This window comes from Pleurodeles waltl, chromosome 10, assembly GCF_031143425.1.
Source record: "Pleurodeles waltl isolate 20211129_DDA chromosome 10, aPleWal1.hap1.20221129, whole genome shotgun sequence".
Lineage (NCBI taxonomy): Eukaryota > Metazoa > Chordata > Amphibia > Caudata > Salamandridae > Pleurodeles > Pleurodeles waltl.
The window spans coordinates 909,172,242-909,190,181 of record NC_090449.1 but is presented as its reverse complement, the minus strand read 5'-3'; positions in this window follow the sequence as shown (position 1 = coordinate 909,190,181).

Below are 17,940 nucleotides of genomic sequence, written 5' to 3'. Positions count from 1 at the left end.
GATGTGTGTGTATTTTGAGCGTGGCGGTGTGTACCGCCAATGGAATACCGCGGTTGACCGCCGCGTGAATTCGTGGGTCGTAATAGCATGGGCGTGTTTCTGTTGGCGTGAAGGTGGAGGATTTGTTTCCGCATATTTATCGCTGACCTTTGGTGTGGCGGACTTGTGTGGGTGTCTGAATTTCGGCGGATTCCATGATGTGTGTCATAATAGCTGTGGCGGTCTCCCGCCGCGGCGGCGGTGTATTGGCGGTCTTCGGCACGGCGGTAAGCGCCTTTTACCGCCAATGTTGTAATGACCCCCTTAATTCCTGCAAAAGAACTCCTTGTGCGGCGAAAATCGAATCACAGCCTGCAAGAAACGATGCACAGCCTGCATCGCAGTGAGAAAATCACTGCACGCCGAATTGGAACAACACAGCCCGACTTCACAAGGAGAAGATCGATGCAGCGCCAGCGTTGCAACCAGAAATTCAATGCACGTCCACTGGATCGACGCAAAGCCGAGCCAGAATGATGCAGCCTGACTTCCTGAGAGGAATTAATGCAGCGCCCACCGGATTTACGCAGCCCCTGTGACTTCATCCTGCACACCCAGGATTTTGATGCCTCAGGCCCGGGGCGTCCGAAAACCCCACCACCCAAAGAGGGACCCAGTCTACGCGCCAGAAATCGACGCAAAGCCTGCCCTGGGTGAAAACTCAACGACGCATCGTCTGTGTGTGCCGGAAAAATCAACACACACCTCCCCATTTTCCACTCATCTCCTCCTCTGCGGTCCCTTGAGGAGAATTTGAACGCAAACCAGGTACTTAGTGCTTGCAAGAGACACTTGTTTCTGTTTGAAAGACTGAAGACACTTTGGTGGTCATTACAACCCTGGCGGTCGGTGTTAAATCGGCGGTAAGACCGCCAACAGGCCGGCGGGAAAAAAATTGGAATCACGACCGTGGCGGAAACCACCAACAAAGACAGCCACTTTAACACTCCGACCGCCACGGCGGTACAAACAAACAGCGCAGCGGTCACCGTCAACAGACAGACGGGAGACAATGTACCGCCCACAGTATCATGACAGGCCAATCCGCCACCTTTTCCGGGGTGGATTCACCGCGGATAAAAACATGGCGGAAAGAGGAATTTCGAAGGGAAAACGCTCACCTCTACACACTCCACGAGGACATCATGGACCCGGAACTCCAAATCCTACCTGCGATAGTCTTCCTGCTCCTCTACCAGGAGCACGAACGCCGGCGGCGAAGAGCACGGTGAGTACGGCACCTATGACATAGGGGAGGGGAGGGGAAAAACAGGGACACACACACGCAACACCCCGTCCTCACCCACTACAACACACACACTAATACATATCTATACATCATAGTTACACCTCCCAAGCCCCCCGGAAGAATGCAAAGACCAAAGGAAATGATTGTAACCATTGTAATCTATTAAAATACAGTATTACAATATATATATACACTATTAACAAATATATACACCAATAATACAAGTTCAGGTATTGCACCATTTATAGTCCATGGACTACTGGACCCAAAATGCATGGGCGAGGCCCACACTCGATACCAGATCAAAACAGAGAGAACACTGCAAGGGCATCAGATAGAAATACAACAGGCACCTCAGGGGGAAGTGAAGGGGGGGCACCTCAGCCGGATGAGTGCACGACGCCAGATCCACGAGGCGGCTCCATGCCCACTGCTGTATCTCGGGAGTGCAAAGCCACAGTCTCTCAAGTCTCTACAATGGGTGGTTTTCCCACTGTTCCATCCTGGGGAGTGCAAAGCCACAGTCTCTCAAGTCTCTACAGTGGGTGGTGTGCCCACTGCCATATCCTGGGGAGTGCAAAGCCACAGTGTAGGATCATGCCTCTGAATGTTGGAATGTTGTGTGAGAGGAATCTTGGGGTGCTGGGATTCTGGAGTGTGGGAGAAGGAGAGAGGAACTGTGAGAAGGAGGAGGCTTGATCTATTGCTGGGGGTTATATAGTTTGCTGTACTGTTTAACTCTGGAATAAAACATGAAGAACCTGAACTGGATTTCCTGGTGATTGCTACATAAACTGGCGACGAGGGTTAATCTGCGCAGGGGGCAGAAATAACTCATAACCCCCAACCCCTGGATACAGTAAATACTTCTAATGAAGACAAAAATAATTTTGAACAAAGAAGAAGAAAAGATACATGGACTTAAGCAATTAATGAAGTCGGCAAGCCATCCTCCAAGTAAGTTTTATTTTTAGCACTTGGGTGTAGAAATCTGGAACTATTCAAAGATACTCATTGACAAGGACTTTCTTAGTGGAATTTATACACACGGATTGCGGTGTGTTTCAGGAGCATTTTTAACCCTAAATCTAAAAGGGCGGCTTCTCAAAATTCGTTAATGGTTATAGCGCGCAGACTTGATTATTTTCAAGTCTCCGCGCACAACGGACCCGAACAAACAACACGTCTCGAGCTGCCTCTCTGGAGCGCAGCGTCCGACGTCTTGGCAGCTTGATGCGCGTGTACTCTACACGCGGAACCAGCAGCGCGCACTGAGCAGCTGGGTGTGTGTACACACCAAACGCATGAACAGTGCGTGTACTTACCGAACAAATGAACTATGCCACACCTTTTCCACTCCTTAGCATTTATTTTTTCCTTCATATGACTTCGTTGTCGAGTACAGGAGTTATAGTGGAAACTAAGGAAGGACTACAACACAGAATAGAAAAAAAAAAAAAAAGGAAAGAAGAAGAAAGGCTATTAGTTACATACAAACACAGAAGGAAATCTACAGCAAGCATATATTTAATTGTTATTTTAGATTGTTATTTTGAATTGTTACTTTAATTTATTACTTTAATTTTTTATTTTAATATATTATTGTAGTTTGTTATTTTCTCTTTCTTACAGTATGGCTGAACAAAATATGTCTTCACCACCATGTTTCCTACCAATACCTGGTGAACCGACGATATCATGGAAACGGTGGAGGAATATGTTTTCCACGTACTTATTAGCAATTGCTGGAGATAGGTATACCCCTTTGAGGAAACAGGCGATATTACTTCATCATCTTGGTGCAGAAGGGAGAAGAGTTTATGATGACCTTCCTGAAATACCAGTGGGTACTGGAGATGGTCATCCTATTAATGTATATGAAATGTCATTATTAATGTTAGAGAAACATTTTACTCCAAAATTAAACATTGTATTTGAGCGTCATAAATTCTTCTCCCGTGTTCAAGGCCAGGATGAAGATATTATGTCATTTGTTGCAACCTTAAAAGGATTAGCTGTTACATGTGATTTTCGTGACTTATCTGATTCTTTGATTCGTGACCAGATTGTACGTTGCACAAATAACAAGAAGGTGAAAGAGAAACTATTATCAATGGATCCTACATTGGAGGAAAGCATACAAGTTGCAAGAAGTATGGAACATACAGCTACCTGGATGAAAGAAATAGAGAAGTCAAGTGGACAAATAAGAGATATTGATGAGAAGTCAATGATAGAAGTGAAAGAGGTAAAAGTGAAAAAACAAGAATGGACTGCGGGAAATGAGGAAAGGAAAATGAGTGAGAAAAAGAATTTTAATGTTATATGTTTTAGATGTGGATGTTTAGGTCACATTGCATCTAATCCTAAGTGTACTGCACGGAGTTTGGTATGTAGATCCTGTGGAAGGAAGGGACATCTAGCTAAGGTTTGCAGGTCTAAAGGCAAAATATCTAACAGTGTGAAATCCATAGATGATTTGGATTACGACCAGCAAGAGATTGTATTACCCATCCATGAAATTGTTGAAATCAACCAATTGGGGGTAAGACCTAAACGTATGGGAAAATGGAAGAATGAAAGCTCTTATAAATTAGAAAAACCACATTGTCATGTACTCATGGATTCGGTAGTAGTGAAAGTATTGGTAGATTCAGGTAGTCTACTTACATTGATCGCAAGGAAAACTTTCGAGGTTACTCTAAAAGGAAAAATTGCTAATTTATTGAATACTGATGTAAAAGCAGTCGGTTATGGAGGAAGTAGGATAGAAATTATAGGTATGGTATGGATGGATATCGTGTTTGAAGGTAATGGAGTTCATGGTAAAGTTTATATTACGAATGAAGGGTCAGATCTTCTAGGGTGGAGACACCAGAAAGATTTGAATATTGTGCTCGATCCAAACGCTGCAACTCCGGTCATGGTGATGGATCAAGCAGCTGGTATAGATGAAGTGGTTCCTAGTGAACAGTGGACTGAAAATCTAATGTATAGGTTTTCGAAAGTTTTTACTGATAGACTTGGGAAGCTTAAGGGATTTACACATCGCATTGTTTTAAAAGGCAATGCAATTCCGATAGTACACAAGGTGAGACCAGTTAAATGTTTAATGCGTGAACCATTACGACATGTATTAGATAAGCTTCTTCAACTGAAAATTATAGAGCCTTTTGAATCTTCCGAATGGTTGGCACCAATAGTTCTCGCACCTAAGGATGGTAATAAGGTTAGATTATGCATTGATCTAAGAGATCTTAATAAGAACATTTGGGTAGATAGACAACCTCTACCGAATATTAACAAAATGTTAAGTATGATGAGTGGGAAAGTATTCAGTGTACTAGACATGTCTGCTGCATACCACCAAGTCAATTTACATCCTCAATCTAGACCACTCACTTCCTTTGTAACACCTCTTGGAGCATATAGATATTGCAGGATGCCTTTCGGTTTGGCGTCAGCTTCTGCTGTTTTCCAGCGAATAATGCAAAACATTTTCAGGAATTTAGAGAATGTCCTATGCTTCCAAGATGACATAATTGTGATAGGGAATTCATATGAACATCATGATGAGTTACTAGTAACAGTATTGAAAAGGATAGAAGATCATGGCTTGACGGTTAAGAAAGAGAAGTGCCAATTAAGGAAGGAGTCTGTGAATTATTTAGGACATGAGGTTTCAAGTGAAGGTATTAGACCAAAGAAGAGTATAGTGGAGGCAATTAGAGATGCCCCGTGCCCTACCAGTAAGGATCAGTAAAAGTCATTCTTAGGGTTAGCAGAGTATTGCTCGAAATTTGTATGTAATTTTGCAGAACTTGTGGAACCCATGAGGATTTTACTAAAAAAAGGAGTAATGTTTGAATGGAATGAGGACTGTGTGAGGGCGTTTGAACAGATAAAGGTATCCATTGCGGAGGCTCCAACTCTAGGTCACTTTGATATTACGAAGAAAACAATCCTTCTTACTGATGCAAGTAGTGTGGGATTAGGGGCAGTACTTATTCAAAGGAGGGACGGTGATGAAAGAATTGTTGGCTTTGCCTCACGCAGATTGCAAGGGGCAGAACGTACTTATTCTGCCATAGAGAAAGAGGCATTGGCTTGCTGTTGGGGTATAAACCATTTCAGGTACTATTTGTGGGGGCTAACCTTCATACTGAGAACAGACCACAAACCCTTGTTGCAGATTTTTAAATGTGGTCGAGGATTGGAAGGTGGCTTGACTCCCCGAATCTCCAGGTGGTTATTATCTGTTATTGAATTTAATTTCACAGTGGAAAATGTGAAGGGAGAATTTTTTTTTATTGCGGATTGTCTCTCACGATTGCCTATAGAGAGTAGTGGGAATGGGAATGATGAGATGTGTGACGTGCAGTTAGAGGCATCTTTGGTTGATGGAGAACTTGCGATAAGTAAGGAAGAGTGGAATGAAGCTGTAAAAGATGACTTGGAATACAGTAAATTGAGGAAGCTCGTGCTTGATCAAAATTTTGTCGAAATGGAGGATGATCTGAAAAAAAATTTGGTGGTGAAGGATGAGCTGAGTATACAGGGAGAAAAAATTTGGAGAAGGAACAGAGTAATTCCACCATTGAGATTGAGGAGAAGATTGGTAGCTATTGTCCACGAAGGACATTTGGGTAAAAGTGCAACTAAAAGGAGGTTGCGGCAATCTTACTGGTGGCCTGGGATGGACAGTGATGTGGAAAGAGTGGTGGAAGAGTGTCAGGCTTGTAGGAACAGCGACAAGTCAAAAGCAGTGAGGGAACCTCCTTTAGGTCAAGTGCAATTTCCGAAGGCACCGTGGGAGAAGCCTGCTTTTGATCTTGTAGGGCCAATAGAGAGGCTAGGAAAAGGTAGTCGCTTTGTAATGGTATTAGTGGATTATTATAGTAAATGGTTCCGCATTAGATGTACTGAACAAATTACGACGGACAAGGTAATTGAATTCCTTAGGGAATCGTTTCTGGAAGAAGGGGTTCCGAAAGTTTTGGTCACGGACAATGGTGTGCAATTAGTTTCAGCTGCCATGACCAAGTTTTTAAATGAATTGAGGATAAAACATGAACGAGTTGCATTATTCCGGCCTCAGGCTAATGGCCTGGTAGAAAGGGTGAACAGAATTATTATGGAAAATATTCAATTGTTCCTGGCAAATGGATTGAATTGGAGACATGAGCTGTTCAAAATGTTGTGGGCGCATAGAATAACAACACATTCTGTGACGGGTGTGTCACCCTTTGTTGCCCTTAGAAGGAGAGAGCCAGGTACTAAGGAATTTCCTTGGTGGATTAGTGAGAAAAAGCTGGTAAGTGTTGACCAGGAGAAGTTGCAAGCGAGGGTCATGCATTTTCAAAACAAGAACAAGGTGGATTATGATAAAAGGAAAAGGGTTAGGTTTACTGAAGTGAAATGTGGGGATCTTGTGGCGGTCAAGAAGGTGGGAATTGTAAGAAAAGGTGACAGCAAATTTTATGCACCACAAAAAGTAATTTCTGTAAAGAATTCAGTAGTGAAGTTGGAAGATGGGAGAGAGTGGAGTACAGGTAACTTGTGCATAATTAAAAGAAGGCAGTGACTAAGACTACCAAGGAAACATACGGTTTCTACTGACATCCAAATGGATAAAGGAAAAAAAAAAAGGGGGAGAAAATTTCATATGTTGTCGTTGTTAGGAATGTATTATATGTTAACTTATTTATCTTCTCAATCAATTTCAATTATTTATTTATTTATTTATTTGTTTTAGTTTTAGTTATGTTTTGTAATCATAATTAAGTTGTAACCAATGTGGTTTATAAGGGGGGAGATGTGTAGGATCATGCCTCTGAATGTTGGAATGTTGTGTGAGAGGAATCTTGGGGTGCTGGGATTCTGGAGTGTGGGAGAAGGAGAGAGGAACTGTGAGAAGGAGTAGGCTTGATCTATTGCTGGGGGTTATATAGTTTGCTTTACTGTTTAACTCTGGAATAAAACATGAAGAACCTGAACTGGATTTCCTGGTGATTGCTACACACAGGGGGTGATTCTGACCGCGGCGGACGGCGGTCGCCACCCGCCAAGCGGTTCCCGCCGAAAGACCGCGGCGGTCATTCTGGCTTTCCCACTGGGCTGGCGGGCGACCGCCGAAAGTCCGCCCGCCAGCCCAGCGGGAAACACCCTTCCCACGAGGACGCCGGCTCAGAATGGAGCCGGCGGAGTGGGAAGGTGCGACGGGTGCAGTTGCACCCGTCACGAATTTCAGTGTCTGCAAAGCAGACACTGAAATTCTTCGTGGGGCCCTCTTACGGGGGCCCCTGCAGTGCCCATGCCACTGGCATGGGCACTGCAGGGGCCCCCAGGGGCCCCGCGGCACCCCCTACCGCCATCCTGTTCCTGGCGGGAGACCCGCCAGGAACAGGATGGCGGTAGGGGGTGTCAGAATCCCCATGGCGGCGGAGCGCCATGGAGGATTCTCAAGGGCAGCGGGAAGTCGGCGGTACACCGCCGACTTTCCGTTTCTGGCCGCGGCTGAACCGCCACGGTCAGAATGCCCAGCGGTGCACCGCCAGCCTGTTGGCGGTGCTACCGCCGACCTCCGCCATGGCGGTAATTACCGCCAGGGTCAGAATGACCCCCCACAGTCTCTTAAGTGGAGAACAGTCTCCACTGGTTCTGGAGGGGGACTGGTGCCCAGAGTGCTTCATCCTGTGAAGAACAGAGGGAGTGGATGCATGTCTCCACTGGTTCTGGAGGGGGACTGGTGCCCAGAGTGCTTCATCCTGTGAAGGACAGAGGGAGTGGATGGATGTCTCCACTGGTTCTGGAGGGGGACTGGTGCCCAGAGTGCTTCATCCTGTGAAGGACAGAGGGAGTGAATGCATGTCTCCACTGGTTCTGGAGGGGGACTGGTGCCCAGAGTCCTTCATCCTGTGAAGGACAGACGGAGTGGATGCATGTCTCCACTGGTTCTGGAGGGGGACTGGTGCCCAGAGTGCATCACTCACCCCGTGACGGTCCCAGTTGGGTCAGTGCCCCTGCCGCTCATGGGCTAGCGGTGCTTGAGTTGGCGGTGCCCTATTCAGCGGTGCATGAGTTGGCGGTGCACTGTTCAGTGGTGCTTGAGTTGGCGGTGCCCTGTTCAGCAGTGCTCGAGTTGGTGGTGCCCTGTTCAGCGGTGCATGAGTTGGCGGTGCCCTGTTCAGCGATGCTTGAGTTGGCGGTGCCCTGTTCAGTGGTGCTTGAGTTGGCGGTGCCCTGTTCAGCGGTGCTTGATTTGGCAGTGCCCTGTTCAGCGGTGCTTGAGTTGGCGGTGCCCTGTTCAGCGGTCCTTCATGGCCCAACGGGGCTTGTGCTGGCGGTCCTTCATGGTCCAACGGGGCTTGTGCTGGCGGTCCTTCATGGCCCAACTGGGCTGTGGCTGGCGGTGGCCTCCTGGGCAGTTGGGCTGGGGCTGGCGGGGCCCTCCTGGGCAGCTGGGATGGGGCTGGCGGTGGCCTCCTGGGCAGATGGGCTGGCGGGGCCCTCCTGGGCAGCTGGGATGGGGCTGGCGGTGGCCTCCTGGGCAGCTGGGCTGGGGCTTGTAGTGGCCTCCTGGGCAGCTGGGCTGGGGCTGGCGGTGGCCTCCTGGGCAGATGGGATGGGGCTGGCGGGGCCCTCTTGGGCAGCGGGGATGATGGCGGTCTTCTCCGCCCTGCTGCTCTTCCCAGACTTGCCGGGTTTCTTGTGGCCCTTTCCCACCTTGGGAGGTGTCACAGCTGAGTCCACACTCCCACTGGGACCCCTGGGAGCGGCTTTGGTGGCTGGAGTCTTCCCCCTCTCCCGCCGGGCACTGGCCAACTTCTGATGCTTCACAGGGGGGGGGACTGGCTGTGCTGTGGCTCCGTGCCACACTGGCTGTCCTGGTGGCCGGTGCACTCCACATACCTGTGACTACAGGCACCACTGGTCCCGGAGATGTTGTGGCTGAGGGGCTAGTTCAGGATCTATGAGATGGACGGGGTGGGGGAGGTGTGGGAAAAAGGTCAAGGCTGGACATGAAAGGTTTTTTGGACACACTGGGACGGGTAGCTGGAGGGGGTTTGGGAGTGGAGGAAGAGGTGGTGGTAGTAGGAGGTGTACGTTTGGTGACTTTGGGTGCAGGTGCATGCGCTGGAGGCTGTTGTGAGGTGGATGGCTGTTGGGTAGGTGTGTGGCTGCGTTTGTGTATCTTGGGAGGGGGCGTCACAGACACACTGGGAGAGGACACCAGGGACGTGTGAATGGTAGTGGGGGTGGTGACTGCACGTGAGCGGGGTGTGCTGGTGGCTGTGCTGGTGAGGGACGTATTGGCTGAAGTGGTAGTGCATGCAGGTGTGTGTGTAGATGAGAATGGGAGGGAGGAGGGAGATGAGGAGGAGGGGGACACAGTGGAGGCAGTGGATGTTGGTGTGTCTGCATGTGTGTGATGCTTGCGTGAGTGCCTGTGGGATGTGTGGTGCTTATGTTTGCCTGAGCTTCCCTTGTGTGGTGAGGTGTGTGCAGGCTGGTCTGATAGTGTGCTTGGGATAGGCAGAGGTACAGGGGATTGGGTCTGGGTGGAGGAAGTTGGAGGGGGGAGGCTAGACACGGGGACAATGGCTGCCATCAGTGCTGAGGCCAGAGTTTGAAAGGCTCGGTGAAGGGCCGCCTGACCAGAATGAATGCCCTCCAGGAATGCATTAGTTTGTTGCAACTGCCTTTCTACACCCTGGATGGCATTCAAAATGGTGAACTGCCCAACAGTGAGTGACCTGAGGAGGTCAATGGCCTCCTCACTGAGGGCAGCAGGTCTGACTGGGGCAGGGCCTGAGGTGCCTGGGGCGAAGGTGATGCCCACCCTCCTGGGTGAGCGGGCATGGGGCGAATGCTGAGGGGCTGCTGGGAGGGCGGTGCTAATAGGGGGATTGGCGGCTGTACCTGTAGATGCGGGGGCACAGAAGTTGCCGACACCACAAGGGAGCTCCCATCGGAGGACGAGTCTGTGTCGCTGGTGTCTGCTCCTGTCCCCGCCGTGGAGCTCCCCTCGCCCTCCAATCCCACTGGTGAATTCAGAGTCCGCAGTGTGGCCCTCCATGGGATGCAGCTCCCTCGTGCTCCGGTGCCACTGCTCCTCCACCTGATGATGCTAATGCACACAAGAACAGGGAAACCACAAAAAGGGGAGGGTGGGAACAGAATAAAGACATGTTGAGTGCATGGATTACCGCTACCGTTGGCGGACAAGACAGACACAGAAACCCCCTGCACTACACCGCGCACTTGGGCTCTACAGTGCAATTCCTGGGAAATGGCCTACAAGGCTATGGACGACATCTGCACACATAGATGACACAGGGGCATGAATAGCTGTACTTGGCACTCTACAGAGTTGGGGTGTGGGGCCACAGGGCCATGCCTTACGGAGGGGCCTAGCCTACGGAACTCGCTCTGGCCTAGGGAAACCCACAGCCCTCCTCCCCCACCCAGACAACTCCACTGCGCGCAATGTCAGCTGAATGAGAGTGTACTCACCCCCTTGTGTCTGCTGTGATGCCCTCAAGCGCCCATCCAACTCCGGGTAGGCCACCGCCAGGATACTGAACATCAGGGGGGTCATCGTTCGATGGGCACCCCTCCCACGTTGGGAGGCCATCCCCAGCTGAGCCTCCGCCATCTTCTTGCTCCAGCGGCGAAGGTCCTCCCATCTTTTCTGGCAGTGGGTGCTCCGTCTGTGGTAGATCCCCAGGGTCCGGACGTCCTTGGCGATGGCCTGCCAAATGTCTTTCTTCTGGTGGGCGCTGACCTACCTGAAATGTACAGGGGAAGAAGAGAAGTCATTACCAACTGCACCGTCAAAGTGAGTGACCCCCATCCCACCCTTGCCATGTGGCATATGCACTCACCGTCTTACATGCATGCAGCACTCAGCCCCCTTCCTTCTAACATCCAGCCATCTCCACACAGGCATAGCCCATACATCATGCTCCCTGTGTACTTACCTGTTGGTCTGGAGGACCGTAGAGTAGCGTGTCCTGGGGGAGGATCCCATCAACAAGTTTCTCCAACTCCTCCGATGTGAAGGCAGGGGCCCTTTCCCCAGACGCACGAGCCATTGTCTCTTCCAGACTGAGGTCACAGCAGCCCTTGCAGTGTAGGTCCTCTCCTGTCAAAGATCAGGTATCGAGTGATTGAAGTGATAGAAAATGGCGGTCACGTCCGCGGCGGTGCATACCATCACCGCCGGCGTACATCGCCGTTGGCTCCTGGGACCCATAGGGTCCAATGTGAACCAATGCAGCATTGCGCCGCGGTCTCCGACCGCCTACTGCGACGGTGTACAACGCCAGCGCAGTTACCTCACATCCCATTGTCCCAATTTAGAGGTCAGACAGCCGCCATTTCAGGTGCCCACATGGCCTCATTTTCAACTGCGTCACACATACCTAGGCCTAGCCTCAACACACATACAGGCCACCTTTTGTGTATGATTGGTGTTCTCGGTAAACTGTGGGTACATACCTCTGAGTTGTTTGACTCTGTGGTCGCTGTTGTCCTTCATAGGCACCGTCCGCTGGGACATATGAGGAGATGGCGGCATCCTCCGGTGTACCGACCGTTGGTGGACCTGTCGACAATGGAGGAGCGACATTTGATAATCACCTACAGGTTTGACCGTGCAACAATCTGGGAACTGTGTACCCAGTTGGAGCCAGACCTGATGTCAGCAATCCGCCATCCCACAGGAATCCCCCCTTAAGTGCAGGTGCTGTCAGTTCTCCATTTCCTTGCAAGTGGGTCATTTTAAACAACAGTGGCCATGGCATCAGGGATGTCCCAGCCTATGTTTTCCAACGTGTTGTCCAGAGTGTTGTCTGCCCTTCTGAAACAAATGCGGAGCTACATCGTTTTCCCTGAGGTGGAGCATTTGCCTACAGTGAAAGGTGATTTCTATGCCCTGGGACATATCCCCAACATCATAGGTGCCATTGATGGGACACATGTGGCTTTGGTACCCCCCCACGTGAGTGAACAGGTTTACAGAAACCGGAAGAGTTATCATTCCATGAATGTACAGATGGTATCTTTGGCCGACCAGTACATCTCCCATGTGAATGCCATGTTCCCTGGCTCAGTGCATGATGCCTACATCATGCGGAATAGCAGCATCCCTTATGTGATGGGTCAACTCCAGAGGCACCGTGTGTGGCTATTAGCTGAGCCTCTGGAAGCAAGACAGTGGAAATGGTTGTCTGGTGTTTTCCCTACAGGTTAGCGTGTGTCTAACAGTTGTCCCTCGCCATTTGCAGGTGACTCTGGGTACCCCAACCTGTCATGGCTACTGACCCCAGTGAGGAATCCCAGGACCAGGGCAGAGGAACGCTACAATGAGGCCCATGTGCGAACTAGGAGGGTGATCGAGCGGACCTTCGGCCTCCTAAAGGCGAGGTTCAGGTGCCTCCACATGACAGGTGGATCCCTATTCTACTCACCAAAGAAGGTGTGCCAGATCATCGTGGCCTGCTGTATGATTCACAACTTGGCTTTGCGACGACAGGTGCCTTTTCTGCAGGAGGATGGTCCAGATGGGGGTGTTGTGGCAGCTGTGGAGCCTGTGGACAGTGATGAGGATGAAGCAGAGGAAGAAGACATGCAGAACAGGGACTCAGTGATCCAGCAATATTTCCAGTGACACACAGGTGAGATTACAATCCTGCCTACTACATGTACTTTTACACTACTACCTCTGTCCTGTCTGTAGTTTTCACCCAGTGTATGGTCACTGAGTTGTCACTTTCCCTTACGGTTTCACAGAAGTGGGTCCCACTGTGTGTCATCTGCTTACATTCCTCATGGACTAGAGCTGTGTGACATAGGTATGTTGACATTACTATTTGAAACACATTTTGTCACTGTAATTGCTAATACACTATTTCGAAATCACAGACAGACTCCAGGTCATTTTGTGCTTTAGGTGTGTTTATTTCAATGCAAAATATTGGAGGGGGAAGTTAATTGGTGAGGGGTGATGACAGAGGAGTGTCCATGTTAGAGTCCAGTCTATTAGTCTCACAGGTGCATTGCCCATATGGGCATAGGAAGTGGAGCTGGGGCAGTTTAATTATGGACAGGGTGACAAAGTGGGACAGTAGGATGACAATCAGGGTGGTCTCATTTCTTGGCGGGGGTCTTGGCATCGTTCTCTGTATTGTTCCTGGATCTCAGGGACCGTTTGCGGGGTGGTTCTCCAACTGCAGGGGGTGGGGTGCTGGTGTGGTGGTCCTGTGGCGGGGCGTCCTGTCCACTAGCGCTGGCAGAGGTGGTGGGCAGTTCATCGTCCATTCTAGTGTCAGGGGCCCCTTGTTGTACCACAGTGTCCCTCCTGGTGTTGAGTACTTCCTTCAGCACCCCTACGATGGTGCCCAGGGTGGAGCTGATGGTTCTGAGTTCCTCCCTGAAGCCCAAATACTGTTCCTCCTGCATGCGCTGGGTCTCCTGGAACTTGGCCAGTACCGTTGCCATTGTCTCCTGGAAGTGGTGGTATGCTCCCATGATGGAGGAGAGGGCCTCGTGGAGAGTGGGTTCCCTTGGCCTGTCCGCCCCCTGTCGCACGGCAGCCCTCCCAGTTCCCCTATGTTCCTGGGCCTCCGTCTCCTGGACCTTGTGCCCACTGCCACTGCCCCTAGGTCCCTGTTGTTGTTGGGGTGGAGGGTTATCCTGGGTTCCCTGTAGTGGTGGACACACAGCTGATTGACGTGTCCTGGGGACGGAGGTATGGGCCCGCTAGGTGGGTGCTGTGCTGGTGTTTCCAGAGGGGGGAAGGTCTGTGGTGGCCTGTGACTGGGTGAGGGGAACCGACTGTCCAGAGGTCCCCGATAGTCAGGGCTGGTCATCTAGATCCAGTTGGACAGAGGTGCTGTCATCACTGTGGGCCTCTTCTGAGGTGGAGTGGACATGTCTGGAGCCTCATGTGTGGTGATGTTGGGTTGGGGTCCTGCAGGGGTGGAAAGGCATGATTATTGCATCTGTGTGTGGCATGGTATGCAATGGGTGGGTGACCGTGTACCCCAGTGCTGGCATTCCTGTGTGGGAGCTTGTGTGATGATGGTTTAGGGGGGTGTATGGCTATGTGCAGTGTGCATGCTTTAGTGATGGGTGTCCATGCTTTGTTGTTGCATGCAGGGCTTGGTGTTGGGATGGGTGGTTTGTGATATTGGGACATTTGTGAGGAGTTGGTGTGATGGGGGTGAGGGTGAGGGTGGGGTATGTGATAGCATGCAGGTAGGGTGGGGGATATATTAGTAAAACTTTGACTTACCAGAGTCCATTCCTCCACCTACTCCTGCGAGGCCCTCAGGATGCAGAATCGCCAAGACCTGCTCCTCCCATGTTGTTAGTTGTGGGGGAGGAGGTGGGGGTCCGCTGAACCGCCAGGTGGTGTCTTGAGACCACGGAACGCACCTTCCCCCGTAGGTCGTTCCACTTTTTCCTGATGTCCTCCCGATTTCTTGGGTGCTGTCCCACTGCGTTGACCCTGTCGACTATTCTTCGCCATAGCTCCATCTTCCTTGCAATTGAGGTGTGCTGCACCTGTGATCCGAATAGCTGTGGCTCTACCCGGACGATTTTCTCCACCATGACCCTGAGCTCCTCCTCCGAGAACCTGGGGTGTCTTTGCGGTGCCATGGGATGGTGTAGGTGATGTGTGGGGTGGAGTGTGTGGTGATATGTAGTGGTGTGCTGTGTGAGGTGCGTGGAAGTTGTGTGGGTGATGGTGTTATGTGCCTGTGGATGCTGTTGTACTTGCTGGTGGGGTCGCTCTCTGGCCTTCTTTCTGTATTTTTGGTCGTAGGGGTTTGTGGGTGATGTGGGTGTGTGTTTTATATTGTAATGGGTGTGTGGGAGTGGTGTGTATATGTGTCTCAGGTGTGTGTATATTTTGAATTTTCCAATGTGGCTGTGTTTTGTAGGAGTGTGTGTATTTTGAGTGCGGCGGTGTGTACCGCCAATGGAATACCGCGGTTGAAAGACCGCCGCGTGGATTCGTGTGTCATAATAGTGTGGGTGTATTTCTGTTGGCGTGACGGTGGAGGTTTTGTTTTCGCCAGTTTATCACTGACCTTTGGTGTGGCAGACTTGTGTGGGTGTCTGAATTTTGGCGGATTCCGAGATGTGGGTCATAATAGCTGTGGCGGAATTCCGCGGCCGCGGCGGTGTGTTGGCAGTCTTCTGCACGGCGGTAAGCGGCTTTTACCGCCAATGTTGTAATGACCGCCTTTATATCATTTTTACAGTGATATTTCAATGTATACTTATTAAATCTTGATCGTTTTGACTTATTAATATATCTTTTTCTAAACACTGCGTGGTGTATTTTTGTGGTGCTCTACTGTGTTATTTCATGATTTATTGCACAAATACTTTACACATTGCCTTCTAAGTTAAGCCTGACTGCTCAGTGCCTAGCTACCAGAGGGTGGGCACAGGATAATTTGGATTGTGTGTGATTTACCCTGACTAGAGTGAGGGTCCTTGCTTGGACAGGGGGTAAACTGACTGCCAACCAAACAATTTTCATTAGTTATATTGTTAATTAAGCTTCAAATTTCTTTACTATTATTTTGTGTAAACGTGCCACCATGTTGCGAGTTCAGCAATCTACAAACTCCACCTTCCTTTGCTAGAAGGATGTCTAACGCAAGGCTGTTCTGAAAAGTCATAGATCTTACCGCAGCCATTTCTGTATCCATTAGGATCATGGCTCCTGAAAATTTTGGCAGCATGTTATCCACAATAGTAGACAACTCCCGAATTTTCACTGAATTTAGAATAACTCCCACAGAAGGAATCATTGCTCCAAATATATCTCCCACTATGCCAGAATACGATTCTCGGTTTTGTCTATCATGATTAACGCTCCCTATGTTCCATTTTTTACTAATTTTGACTGATAAGTACAGAGAGAAAACAAATTGTTTCATGTCCGTATTTATTTTTAAAAATTGAAAAATACAGAAAACTCTGTTTCTTTTGAGTGTCTTTCCATTCTGTTTTGATCAGTTCCAAGAAAACTGCTGGGCAGATAGATAGCATGGAGAGTTAAAAACAAGATGAGATTTCCTTACATTGCAATATATCAACATGCATTTGTAGTATAATGCTAATATTTACCTGCGGGTAGATTGTTATGTTAAATTGTCTGCTTAATTTACTAAAACAAAACATTTGTCAAAGTATAAGCATGCGTTTATTAGCTAAATAAGTGTGCAAAGATACCATTTTACACCTTCATTTATTCGCACAACACAAAATAAATATGGATAAATACTGCTAAAATGGCCAAAAAAGAAATATGGATAAATACAGATGGAAATGTAAAAAAAAGAAAAAAAGTCCATAAAACCGGGAGCCCTAATCATGATGTTATTCAGTCATTTTAGGTACTTTGTTCAGGTTCTCAAGTTGAAAAATCTTTGGGAATACTATTCCCAAGTAACATGTGCCCTACCATCCTCTTGGAAGATGGTAATACGCATTTGGTCCACAGATGTAATAAACTCCTGGAATTGCTGGGTCTTGTCCATTTAACATAAAAGTCCATTTACTCTGAAAACAGAAGCACATGTCTACATTCACTCGTTCCCACAAACAACGTATCAGTTCTAGATTTAGGCCTATATACACAAAGTTTCCCTATATGTTGTGCATCTAAAGCTAATTTTCCTTGCATCTTTATTTCACTAAATTTATGATCATTCCTAAATGTCCTTTTCTCTAAGCCTTTCTGTAACTTCTCCTTTAGTGCCCTTCTCCTATCATCAGTCTGATCTAAAAAACTATTTTCTATAGGTGTCAGCAAACATGTACGTGTCAGCCGTGCCAAATGTCAATGTAGGTTCAAAGAATCCTTTCACTAACTCTGTTATTTTCCTTAGCTACTCTACTCAGGTACCTAATTATAGGAATAACTGAAAACACTAAGGGCCTGATTACGACTTCGGCGGAGGGGATTACTCTGTCCCAAATGTGACGGATATCCCGCCCGCCGAATTATGAGTCCATTATGTCCTATGGAACTTGTAATGTGGCGGGCAGGATATTCGTCACATTTGGGACAGAGTAATCCCCTCCGCTGAAGTCGTAATCAGGCCCTAAGTCATGATTTGAGTAGAAATATTGAATGTATTCCTCGTTGTAGAATACTGTTAGTAAAAGACTACAACTTATTCCGTAGTAAGAGGCAAACTATGGTAAGTAACTCCTTCCTCCACTGATGAAGGAATCTTCGTCCACACATAACATTCTCTCGCATTAATCGTTTCAACATACTCATGCAAGATCTCCTTGGTCTCCGTGCAAATACTTCTCATCTAACCTAAACCTCTCTGATTCTATAAGTTTACTAGTTGTCTCTAAAGCAGAGGTATGGTTGGCCACAATCTTATCAAGAAAAGTCATACAATCAAGATCAAACACCCTATCATGCACACAATCGCCATACCAATACCTATATAGTTACAGCACCTATTGTTCCTAACCTGCTGATTTTGTTTACTCATGATCTGTGAAGAATCAGAAAGTAGAAGAGAAAAATTATAGCTATGCAGCAAAAATAAAACAAAAAATATTCAATCTTCTTTAGCAGTTACTTACAGCTTTCAGTCTTTCTT